Source organism: Mustela erminea, chromosome 9, assembly GCF_009829155.1.
Source record: "Mustela erminea isolate mMusErm1 chromosome 9, mMusErm1.Pri, whole genome shotgun sequence".
NCBI classification, from domain to species: domain Eukaryota; kingdom Metazoa; phylum Chordata; class Mammalia; order Carnivora; family Mustelidae; genus Mustela; species Mustela erminea.
The window spans coordinates 112,044,637-112,056,860 of NC_045622.1; the positions used below are offsets into that span (position 1 = coordinate 112,044,637).

Sequence of the window (12,224 nt, forward strand, 5' to 3'; positions counted from 1 at the left end):
GTGGCTCGGAGGAGAACAGAGGTGGCCCAGTCGAGAGCCAGTATCAGGCAACAGACACGTGAGTAAAGCCACCTCTGACCATCCCGCCCCAGAGGACCGCACAAACACACACACAAAGCCAGCAGAACAACCTCCCCACGGAGCCGACTGCAAATTGCTGATCCCCAGAATCGTGACCAAGAAAACGAACTGTGGTCTTGACCCACGACATTGAGGTGTGGTTTCCTAGGCAGCGATGGATTACAGGTAGAGAAATTAGGACCCAGCCAGGGGTCTTGTCGCATCAGAGTCCTCAAGCGCATGGTGCTGGTTTGCATGGAGACTGGGCACTGGGCAGAGGCTGGGGGAAAAAATGGTGGATCCTAAGATGTTGGACATAGAGCATGACACCGTCATTAACTGGATGAGACTTTGAGGTGAGCGAATTTTGTGCTGAGAGGAATCAAAAAGTTACGGCCTGAGGGCAGCCTGCTGTGGATCAAAGAGGAAGGCAGGTCCTTTGCAGTTCCCCCGAGCAACAGGCGGGGTCTGCTCCCATCACGGCGGAAGCGGACCACGTGTATGAGCCGTGGTCTCAAGAGCCCTCAGAGCTCCTGCTGTCGTCTGTCAAATGCTGCTGTCACACAGACGTGTCTGAGCGGGGCTGCTGGAGGAGCACCGTGGAGGAGAGCAGACCGCCCTGTCCTGCGAGCCGCCCGTCGGACGCGCCCAGAGGAGACCGCCCGGTCCTGCGAGCCGCCCGTCGGACGCGCCCAGAGGAGACTGCCCGGTCCTGCGAGCCGCCCGTCGGACGCGCCCAGAGCAGACCGCCCGGTCCTGCGAGCCGCCCGTCGGACGCGCCCAGAGGAGACCGCCCGGTCCTGCGAGCCGCCAGTCGGACGCGTCCAGAGGAGACCGCCCGGTCCTGCGAGCCGCCAGTCGGACGCGCCCAGAGGAGACCGCCCGGTCCTGCGAGCCGCCAGTCGGACGCGCCCAGAGCAGACCGCCCGGTCCTGCGAGCCGCCCGTCGGACGCGCCCAGAGGAGACCGCCCGGTCCTGCGAGCCGCCAGTCGGACGCGCCCAGAGGAGACCACCCTGATGAGCCACCCCAAATGCAGACCTTCAGGCTCACAAGCAAACGGATGGCTGTGGTTGGCTTCTGAGCTTTGAGACAAAGACTTAAAATACCCCTGATTAATTTGTTCAAGAAGATAGATGGAGGGTTTCACCCGAGAAATAAAACCTTAAAAATAATAAACCGGAAATTCTGAAACAGAAAGAACAATCATGGAAATTAAGAACGTGGCAGACGAATTTGATAGCAGAGGAGATCTGTAAGGGGATTTCCAGGTAGGGGCAGGGAGACCAGGTAGAATTAAACATACAGAAAAACTGCAAGATGCGGGAGACAGGATTCCCGGACACATGAAATCCCAGAAGGGGAGGAGGCAAGAGGGAGGCTCAGAGGCTGAGAACGTCCCGAATATGATGGAAGACATCAGACCGCAGACGCCAACAGGCCTTTAGCTCCCCAGGCTTCTCAGAGTCACGCTGCCGAGACCAAAGGCACCGGGAATGTCACAGAAGTAGTGAAGGAGAGGTTGGGGACAATGACGCGTTACCCTGATGACCAGCTTTTCAACAGAAAGGGTAAAATCTGGGTGACGTCTTTTTTTTTTTTTTTTTAAGATTTTATTTACTTTTTTTGAGATAGAGAATGAGAGAGAGAAAGCACGAGCAGGGGGAGGGACAAAGGAAGAGGGGGAAGCAGGCTGCCTGCGGATGAAAACCCCGCCTGGGGCTCGATCCCAGGACCCCGAGATCATGACCTGAGCCGAAGGCAGAGGCTTCACCCACTGAGCACCCCCAGACGCCCCGCCAGGTGCCATCTGTAAACTCCTCAAGGAAAATCATGACCAACCTAGCATCCTAGACCCATCGAATAGACCCTAAAAATGAAGAAGGAAAGTAAGTAAATCCTGTACGATTCTCCTCAGACGAGGTCCCTAGAAGAGGCGGATTCAGGGGGACAGACAGCAGGATGGTGGCAGCCGGGGCCGGGCAGGTGGAGGGGGAGTTAGGGTTTCAGGGGTTCAGACTTTCAGTTTCCCAAGATGAAACGGTTCTGGAGACAGAGGCTGGGGACGGCCGCACAGCACGGGAGTGTGGTCAGGGCCCCTGAGCTGGGCACAAGCACGGTTAAGATGCTGTATTTTATGTTATGTACATTTTGCCACAGTAAAAAGGAGAAGGGAAGCTGAAACCAAAAAGCAAGAGAATTCACGGCTGGGAGAGCCGCACTGGAAGGCGCGTTCAGGGGACAGGCTGGGAAAACTGATCCCCGGGGAAGCGTGCGGTGCGCGGAGGGGTAAGGAACGCATAAAAGGACAGATTTATGAGAACCTTTCAATTTGTGTCGACTGAAACGGTAGCACGTCATGAGGTTTAAACATGACTAGAGACAAAGAGGGACGTTTCATAATTTTCCGCAACGGTCGGCTCGGGAGAAAGATCTCGATCTGACCCTGCGTGCCCCTGAAACCCACATGCGTCCCTGCGTCTGTGCGCGCGGAACGGAAGCGCAGGACCAAAGACGGCACGAGAGGCGCAGGGCACGGAGGGCGCCGCGCGGCTGCCGGCACCACGGGCCACCGGGGCCCCGACGGGCCGATCCAGGCCGACCCGAACGAGTCAGCCACGGGTGCGACGGCGAGAGTATGTCAATGCAACAGGGCAACAGAACAAAAGTGAAGTAGGATCAACATTCGATTGATCCAGAAGGAGCGGGGAAGGAGATCAGAAAGAAGGCCGCGCGCAAGGCCGCGGGCTGTGCGCGCCACCAGGGGACCAGCGTGCCGGTGCGCGGACAGACGCCGCCAGACCCGTTCAAAAGGCGCCTTGATGTTGCTTATAAATCTGTACAGGAATCTTCATACGGACGTGAAGACGCAGAGACGTTGACAGCAAAAGGACAGAAAAAGATAGAGCCCAGGGGAGCGCGGGGAGGTAAAGCAGAGCGTACGCGGTGAACCGTGGGTAGAGCCAGGGTCGACCGTGGGTGTTTCATCCTTTAAAAAGCCGTCACTCTGGGACAAATATACTAATGCTAAGTCTGGATGTGCCTGAAAGCATGACCTCAAACACACAAAGGAAAGCGGCAGAAGAAAATGTAAAAGAGAAGTGACCGACCAGGGCCGGAGATGTGGGCTCCCCTGCACCAGCCACCGACAGAAGACGCGGGCGAATCATCGGCAGAGGCGAGTCTGGGCGACACGAGCAGCGACTTGACCTAATCGACAGACAGGACGCCGCGCCCGGTGGCCCAAGCGACACGGAGCGTTGCCGCGAACGGACTGTGCGCAAGGCTTGGGAAGCGAGGTCCCACGGACTTCGAAGAAATTCAATCACATACGTACGTTCTCTGACGGCGGGGAAATTAAACTAAAATCAGTAAGAAAAAGATAACCAGAAAGTGCTTAAGTGTTTTAGAAATTAATCGAAATGGCCCGAGGTCCAAGCAGAAATCTGCTAAAAACCAGAAAGTATTTTAAATTGGTAAAAAAGTCCCTTGTCCCAGGTCAATCAGTGGCCGACGCGCCATGAAGGGGAGCAGGTGTTTGGAGAAAACCTGTGACCTTGACTGTGCACATCAGTGGAGACGGAAGCCAAACTGTCTTTCAAGAAGTTATTAAAAAAAATTAAACTCCGAGAAAGTGGGTAGAAAGAGATAATGCACAGTACAACCCAATGAAATAAAAAGTGAAGATTACATTAAAAACATCACCAAAGCCAAATCATGATTCTCTGAAGAAACTAATGAGATTGACAAACTTCTGGTCAGAGTGACTGCGTTCGTCACCCTCGGTGACAGGAAGTCACCAATGCAGGCACCAGAAATAGAACATCTTGGGGCACCTGGGTGGCTCAGTGGGCTAAAGCCTCTGCTTTCGGCTCAGGTCATGATCCCAGGGTCCTGGGATCGAGCCCCGCATCGGGCTCTCTGCTCGGCGGGGAGCCCACTCCCCCCCCCCCCCCCGCCTAATCTAAAAAGAAAAAAAATAGAACATCTTTACAGATCTCAGGAGTTACAAACTCTATGCAGAGGACATTACGTACAAGAGTAATTTTGACAGTTTGGTTAAAATATATGCCTTAAACATAATATATAAAAACAGACACAAGAAGAAATAAAACCCAAATTTTCCAATATTAATCACATAAATTAAATTAGGAATTTTAATGATTTTTGCATAAAGCAAACTAACAAAACCTTAAGTCTAGGTGATTCTTCTAACCATTTAAGGAAGAACTAATATCATTTTATAGAAATATTCTGGAGGATTTTTATGAAGCAGCGTAGCCTTTATATCAAAACCAGACGGTATATTGCAAGACAGAAAAAACACTGGCTGATCTCTCTTGCCAACATAGAGGCCAGAATCCTGCCCGTACAGCAAACTAAACCCAGTGTTGTCTCCAAAGACACGTGACTGATGACGTTTAATTCAGTTACCCAAGGCTGCGTCAGCATCTGAGAATAAACATCCATAACTGGCCACAGAATAAATTAAGAATAAATTATACTTGTGGGGCACCTGGGGAGCTCAGTGGGTTAAAGTCTCTGCCTTCAGCTCAGGTCATGATCCCAGGGTCCTGGGATTGAGCCCCGCGTCGGGATCTCTGCTCAGCGGGAAGCCTGCTTCCTCCTCTCTCTCTGCCTGCCTGTCTGCCTACATGTGATCTCTATCTGTCAGATAAATAAATAAAATCTTAAAAAAAAGAATAAAATATACCTTTTCTATAATCACAGAATAAAGTCCACACAATAACCCTAAGGAAAAACATATAATCAATTCAAAAGATGCATAGAAACATTTGATAAGACTCAAGAGCTGTTCCTAATTAGAAACACGACTCGAAGGAGAGCAGGAACAGAAGGGAACTCTATTATGTAGAAAACACACAAAAACACAAAACAAGACAAAGCCCTGTGAAGCGGATGTCACACTCAATGGTGAAATATTAGGGGGTCTTCCTTCTGAGAGAGGGAGCAAGGCAGAGTTGTCCGTGGTCACCCTTTTTTAAAAAAAATAGTATTTATTTATTTGAGAGAGAGAGAGAGCACGAGACATGGGAGGGGCAGAGGGAAGCCGACTCCGCACTGAGCAGGGAGCCCGATGCGGGACTTGATCCCTGGACTCCGGGATGACCTGACCTGAGTCATCCGGGATGACTGACCCGAGCTGAAGGCAGATACTTCACCCACTGAGCCCTGCAGGCGCCCCGTGGCCGCCCTTCCTATCGGACGCTGTCCTGAAACTCTCAGCCCGTGTGACAAGCGACGGGAAAGGAAACAGAAACAGAATCACGGGACAGGGTAAAAATAAAACCACTCTCACTTGCAAATGATGTCATCACAGATATTAAAATCTTCAGAACCTTCAGATAAACACTTTGATTGATCCATGAATTTAGCAAGAACACCAGTTTCAATAATTACCGGTATTTCTATATGGTAGCAACCATTAGGAAATAAAACAAAAAGATGCCAATAACAGCAGCATCCAAAATCATAAAATGCCTGAGAATAAACCTACTGGAGACGAGCAAATTCTCTGCACAGAAAGGCTCCAAACCTTCGTGAAAGAAAAGAAAGAAGCCCTACATCAACTCAGGATGTGATGTTTATGAGTTGGAAGGTTTAATATGTGCAAGGTGCTAATTTTGAGGTAGGGATTCAACGTGGCTCCAATCAGTCTTTGAATGCTTTTCTTGTTTAGTATTTCTTGGGGGGGGGCATATTTCAAGCGGATTCTGTGGAGAAATGAAGGGCTGAGCGCAGACAAGGTGATTTTGAACAAAGTCGGAGGAGGTACGCCGCCGAGCGCAAGGCTCACCGTGAAGCGTCGGGGATGGACACTGGGTGTCGCTGGAGGCGGTCTGGGGTCGCCCTCTTAATAACGGGCCACTAGACTAGATTGATGAATGCGTCCGTGGAAAAGAATGGAACATCCGAACGTGAAAATGTAAAATGTATGTGTGTGTGGTCACCTGGTTTATGACCAAGGCACGGTTTCAGTCCACTGGGGAAAGAATGTTCTTTTCGACAAACAGCCCTGGGACAAATCGCACATCCATATGGAAAAACATGAGCTCTGGGTCCCTGCTGAAACCAGTTACAGAATGATTCCAGCGAGGGCAGAGACCTATAGGAAGGCAGAGGCAATCGAGCCTGGAGAGCAGAACAGCGGAATATCTCCGCGTCCTTGGGAAAGGCCACGATTTAACGAAACACAAGAAGCCCTAACTGTAAGAGAGAAATATTTGACAGACGGTGTTTCCTTAAAGTCAAGAGCGTCCTTCCGTCGAAAGACCTCATCGAGAGAACGAACAGACACTCTACAGGCTAGGAAAGGACATTTTTGGGGAAAGGACTTGTATCCAGAATATATCTAGAATTCCTACAAACCAATAAGGAAAAGACCACATGATTAAAAAAAAAAAAGACCAAAGATTTGAACGGCCCCTCACGGACCAGGGATGGCCACACGCCCATGAACTGGCGCTCCACAACTTTGCCCCTGGTCCTCACCACAATGAAGTTCTCGTGCTCACCCGCTGTCATGGCCAGATGAGAAGGACTGACAATGTCATGCGTTAGGGATGACGTGGCCCAACGGACCCACATGTGCTGCTGGTGGGAGCGTGGACCGGGTCGGCCGCGCCGAGAGCTGCCCGGCGGTAACCGTGGACAGGTCCGTGTCCTGGCCCGGCACCTGTCCTTCCAGATACACACCCCAGAGAAGTCAGTGCACACGGCCACCAAAAGGAGGCCTCGGAACATTTACAGCAACTTGACTCACGGGAAGTAAAGCCCAGCGTGACAAACGTCCAACTACAGCGCACAGAGAAGCCCACGGAGCTGTATTCCTGTAACGCACTAACATGCGGCACTACGGGAGAATGCACGGCTGACGCCCACACAGAACACCCCCACCCTGGCCACTGGGGACAGCCGGGAAGCCCCTGGGGGCGGGCACCTGCTCACCGGGCAGGGACCCCTTGGGCCACCATGAGGCTCCGGCGGGGCAAGGGGTCCTCTAAAGTCCAGGCGGTTCTTGTGGCCTCAGCAGAGAGGGCGTGGCACCCATGGGCAGGAGAGGACACCCAGCCGAGGGTGACGGGACTCTGAAGCTCTCTCGGCTGCACCCTGACTGTCGGGCTCGCCCCCAGCCAGACCCACAGGTGGCTCCAGCTGCAAAAAGGGTGGGTCCCAGGGCCACAGGAGGCTTCATTGCACCAGGACGCTGGGGTACTGCAGGGATACGGCTGCGGCACCTTCCAGGAGGCACTGGGGAAGGATATGCGTCTTCTTGGGGTCGTTCGGGCGTGGGGCCTCATGAAGACGGAGGCTCAGACACACACAGAGCTCTTGTCCCTTCTTCCTCCTCCTCCCCAGCATCTTCCCACCCCGACAGGGTGCAGGGCCCATGCTCGGCCCCAAACCAAACGGTCAGGCTGGAAGGCCTCCGGGGCTGAGCTCCCAGCCGGCGGGTGGACAGAAGGCCAGCCGACTGGGGGTGCTGGGCCTGGGGACCGTGGGGCCGGGTGAGGGGCATGTCTGCGCCTCCACGGTGCTGACAACACAGCAGGGAAAGGATGGGGGTGTGACCGCTCTGGGGGACCTTCAGGACCTGAGGGGACCCTAGCCTTGCCTATGTCCGGGTGTGGGCAGCCTCGGTGGCGATGGGCGGAGCCTGAGGGAGGACCCGCCAGCGGCAGGCTCCGCCCCAATGCCGGGTGACCCCTCTGATCTGCAGGTGACGTTGGCTCGGGGGCAGGGCCGGCCGGAGTTCGGTCCCAACACAGGGGCCCATCGGTCACCCCAGCCCTCTTGGCTTTCTGCCCAAGGTTCCGGGGGTGCACCCCAGGACAGAGTGGGTGAGCCCAGGGGCAGCGGGACAGGGATCTGCAGACGCACAGGCTGGCCTGGTGTCAGTCTGGACCCCGGCACCCACGTGGCAGGTGCTAAGAGCACACGTCCGGGCAGGAGGGCGCGCAGCCGACACCCACACTCACACACGCACGTGGGTGCGCACTCGCGCAAGAGCCCAGGCTCGGAGGCCTAGCTGCCGCTCCAGAAGGCCCGGATGCAGGTTCCCCTGCTGGGCTGGGGGCGGCTGGCCCTTCGAAGCCCCTCACCCAGGCCGGAGACGGGAGGGGACGTCACCCAGCCACACGTCCCTGCCTCTTTTCAATCACCTGCAGTGGCGCGGGAGCAGGTAGGGGGCTGGGGCTCCAGGGCCCCTCAGGGGGGAGGCCCTCACTGGCCGGGCCTGTGCTCAGGCCCCCACAGACCCGGCTGTGCTCAAACCAAAGACCAGGCTGGGGACCACTCCAGCGTTCTGCCAGGGACAGGCCTGTCCGGCTCCATTCGGGGAGGGTTTCCTCTTCTCTCTGGGCTGGGCTTGGCCCGGGAAGGTGGGGGCCTCGTGCCCCTTTCTGGTGGCTCTGACACAACACAGCAGGTGGACAGGTGACGGGATGGAGGCCTGGGGACCCCTGCAGGACACCCTCGGGTCCTGGGCCCCGCGAGGTGCTGAGGCTGCAGGTTGGGTGCCCACCTGCCGGGCTGGGCTGCCCTCCGGGGACGTCCGACGTCACCGTGCACGTCCCCCAGCAGTGCGGCAGACCCTGAGCCCCCACAGCGCCGTCTGCACCCCCCAGGGATCGGCCTTCCTCGCTCACACCAACAAAACGAGTGTGAAATGGGCCTTAACGCTCCAGCGGGCCCCGGGCACTCGCTCCGCCGGGAGCACGGAGCACGTCTCGGGCCACGTCTCTGTTGGGCTCACGTGGGCTCTTACAGAGGAGTTAGACGTAAGTCGTCTGTAATGTCTACGTACCTACCCACCACTTTTTTTTTTTTTTTTAAGTATTTATTTGAGAGAGGACCAGGGCACAAGCAGGGGAGGGGCAGGCAGAAGGAGGAGCAGATTCCCGCTAAGCAGGGAGCCTGAAGCGGGGCTCAATCCCCAGACCCTGAGGTCGTGACCGGAGCTGAAGGCAGACGCTTCACCGACTGAGACCCCCCCAGGGGCCCCCCTACCCGTTCTCTGTCAGTTCGCGTGCGGGAAAGACCCGCTCCCAGGGCAGGCAGAAAAAGCTGAGCGATGTCCCAGGCCTAGAACCTGTGACCAGGCTACCTTATGAGGCGACGGGACCAGAGATACGACTGAGATTAAGCACTGTGAGATGGAGAGATTATTCTGGGTTCTCCGCCCGGGCTCGTGAGGTGCTGGAACCCTTAGAAGAGGAGAAATTCCTCAGCTGTGGCTAGAGGGAGCTGTGGCCCGACGAGGGCAGGCTCCCGGCTGTGCAGGAGGAAGACGGGACCGCTGGCTGACGGGGTAGGTGTCCCCGGAGCCGGATGGGGCCGGGCCATGGCTCCCCTGCCAGGAGCGACCAGCCCCACGACCCCTTTCAGACCCGTCCGACTGCGTCCGACTGCGGATCTGTGCACCCAGAGACCATGAACGTGGCGGCCCGAAGCCACGAGGTTTGGGGTAATGGATTGCCACGACACCAGCAACGCAGGCGAATCCCGGTTTCACATCACATCTCTGCCTTGCGGGCACATTTTGAGGGAAAGAAGCTCTTACTCTCTCGCAACAACTTTCTCAGGTTTTCTCTGTCCTCGCCAACGCACTGGGGTCCCGACCAAGAAAGAGCTCCGAAGCCGAGGTCCGGAAGATACTAAGGAGCCTGCGTGTTCTGAGGCTTGGGAGGATTGTTTCTGAGCTGATGTCCGCGGGGTGAGGGGGTTTCTTCACCTCTTTCCTCGCGGATAACCCCGAGGCTGCGGTCGGCACAGCCCAGAGCTGCCCACCGGGGCTCCCGGCTCGGTCCCCCGGGCTGAGGGTCGACGCTCACACCCACATCCCAGCCTCACACCGAGTCCTGATGCCTAGAGGGAAAGGCTTCCCCTGCTTCCTCGAGAAGGTCTATTCCTCTTGTCTCTGCAGAAGTCCCATGAGAAAACCTGTTGGGGTTTTTACCGGAGTTACAGTAAGTCTATCGATCAAGCAGGAAGAAACGCATCGACATCCGCATAGCGTGGAGTGTCTTGAGTGTGGTAGCGCTTTCCTTTCATGAAAGTCTTACTGGAAAATCTAAATGCAGCAGAACTTGGTTCTTTAAAAAAAAAAACTAACAACACAGGAAAAACTCTGGTAAGATTGACTGAGACAAGGGGCAAATAAAAACAGTACCAAATTAAGTTAGAATTGACTACAAATAGGGATAAAATCGATAATAATAAAGAATATTCTCAACAACTATATGCCAACAACTTTGTAAAACCTCGAGAGGATTGGGCACATTCCTAGAAAAAATTCTAACTCCCTAGAACTGACTAAAGATGGGATAAACTGTCTCAACCAAGCTTGCAACTACTAAAGGTACTGAAGGGGTAGTTAAAGGCCTTCCTGTAAGAATACACCTGGCCCAGTGGCCTTGTCCCCGATTCTGGCACACTTGCACAGCACAGACCCTTCCAGCCACAGGCGAACATCTCAAGCTGAACAAAAAAGGAAAATAAGATATATCAAAACTCAAGGGGTGCAGCTAAAGCAGCTCTTAGAGGGTAATTTGTAGCATTCCACGATTCCGCTAACACAAATGGAAGGTCTCAAACCAGTGATCTCAGTTGCTACCCAAAAACTAGAAAGACCCAAGCCCAAAGCAAGCAGACGGGAGGGAATTAACAGCAGTGACTGGAAATGACTGAAACAGAGAGCGGAGAGCCCCCCCCCCCCCCGACGGGCTGCTGTCCCTGGCACAGCCTGAGGCCAAGCCCTGTGCTGACTGTCTCTGAAGGTCTACACCCAGGACCCCTCGTGGGGCTGTGGGAGCATCTCTGTTAACCAGGCTTTGAGTCTCCCAGAGGCCTGAGGGGCCTGGGGGAGGGACCTCTCAGTTCAAACTCAAAGACCACCTGCCTCCCTGGTCAGTCATGTCTGGTGCTGTCCCTGCGGTCACCACACTGAAGGCAAGAGCACCCGCTTCCTGTGGGCCCCAGGCCCGGGCGTGTCCCTGAAACCCCTCCGAGGCTGGTATGCCAAATCACCAAGGAAGCTTTCCGCACAAGCCTGCGGACGGGGACTCGCTGTAGGGCCTGGTGGAGAGGGAGCTTCTAGTCTCTCTCCTTCTCATAGGCCTTCCCACAGAGGTTGCCTTCTTTAGGAAAAACAACCTACATGTCCAGCATCCCTTGTCCTGTCTTTCTCCTTCTCCGTGGTCTGCCTCTTATTCCCAGGCCAGAGCGCCGACGGACCAGGTGCCTCCTGCCGCCCCACGCGATGCCAGGAGGGCACTACCCTCACTGATCTTAACCTCGGGACGACTGGGAGGCTGTGGTCAGCCACGCCCACATCTCCCAGGGGACGGAGCCAAGATGGGGGACGAGTCTCTCCGTCAGCCGTAGTGCCAAGTCTCATGCTCAGATGTGTGGCACCCCCGGGCCTGACCCGCCACAGTGGGGCCTTCTCCTGGCCTGGCCTCCCTTACATCTGGGACTCCAAGGGGAACCCCCAGCACCACTCAGGCTGCTGGTGGGACGTGGCTTGAGGGACAAGGGTCTGTCCCCAAGGGAGCCGGGTCACACTCCTGCCGGGCTCAGATTCCCATCTGTGGGGGTGGGTGTCCAGGCCTCCCCAAGCCCATGCTGGGCTCTGTGTCCACATGCCCTCCACCTGGGCCCTGCAGTACCTGCCCCCCTCCACCCCGTGACCTGCCCTCTGGGGCAGCTCCTGCCTGCGGTTCCGGGTACAGGCGGGAAAGTCCACGGGCCAGTCAGGTGACTTCACAAACAGCATCCCGTGGGCCCCAGTTGTGCAATCCCAGTAATTGGAACCAGCAGCCTCCCCGGGCATGGCCCTGCCTAGGTCAGAGAAGCCACTGTGCTCTGAGGTCAGGTGAAACAGGGGGCACTCGGGACACTGTCTTCTGCTGCCCCTGAGCTGACCCGTGGTGGCTCCGGAGGCAGCCCACCGTGACCACCTCCGGGCAGAGCCACCACAGGGGGAGAGGGCCCAGCCAGGCGAGGGGGGGTGGCTCGCTGCTGGGCTCTCCTCCCACCGCGCACCCCCCGACCCGTCCTCAAAGCTTTTCCATGCTGGGGGCTGCCGTCGTGCCCACGGCAGGCGCCCCTCGCCCTCCTCCCCGGAGCCCCCATGGCCCCCAC

General features: G+C 55.9%; 1 protein-coding gene across 5 annotated transcripts in view; it reads right to left on the reverse strand.

Moving 5' to 3' along the window:
• The window catches only part of KCNQ1 (potassium voltage-gated channel subfamily Q member 1), a 307,863-nt gene that overhangs the window by 74,699 nt on the left and 220,940 nt on the right, over positions 1 to 12,224 (reverse strand). The window lies entirely within an intron of this gene.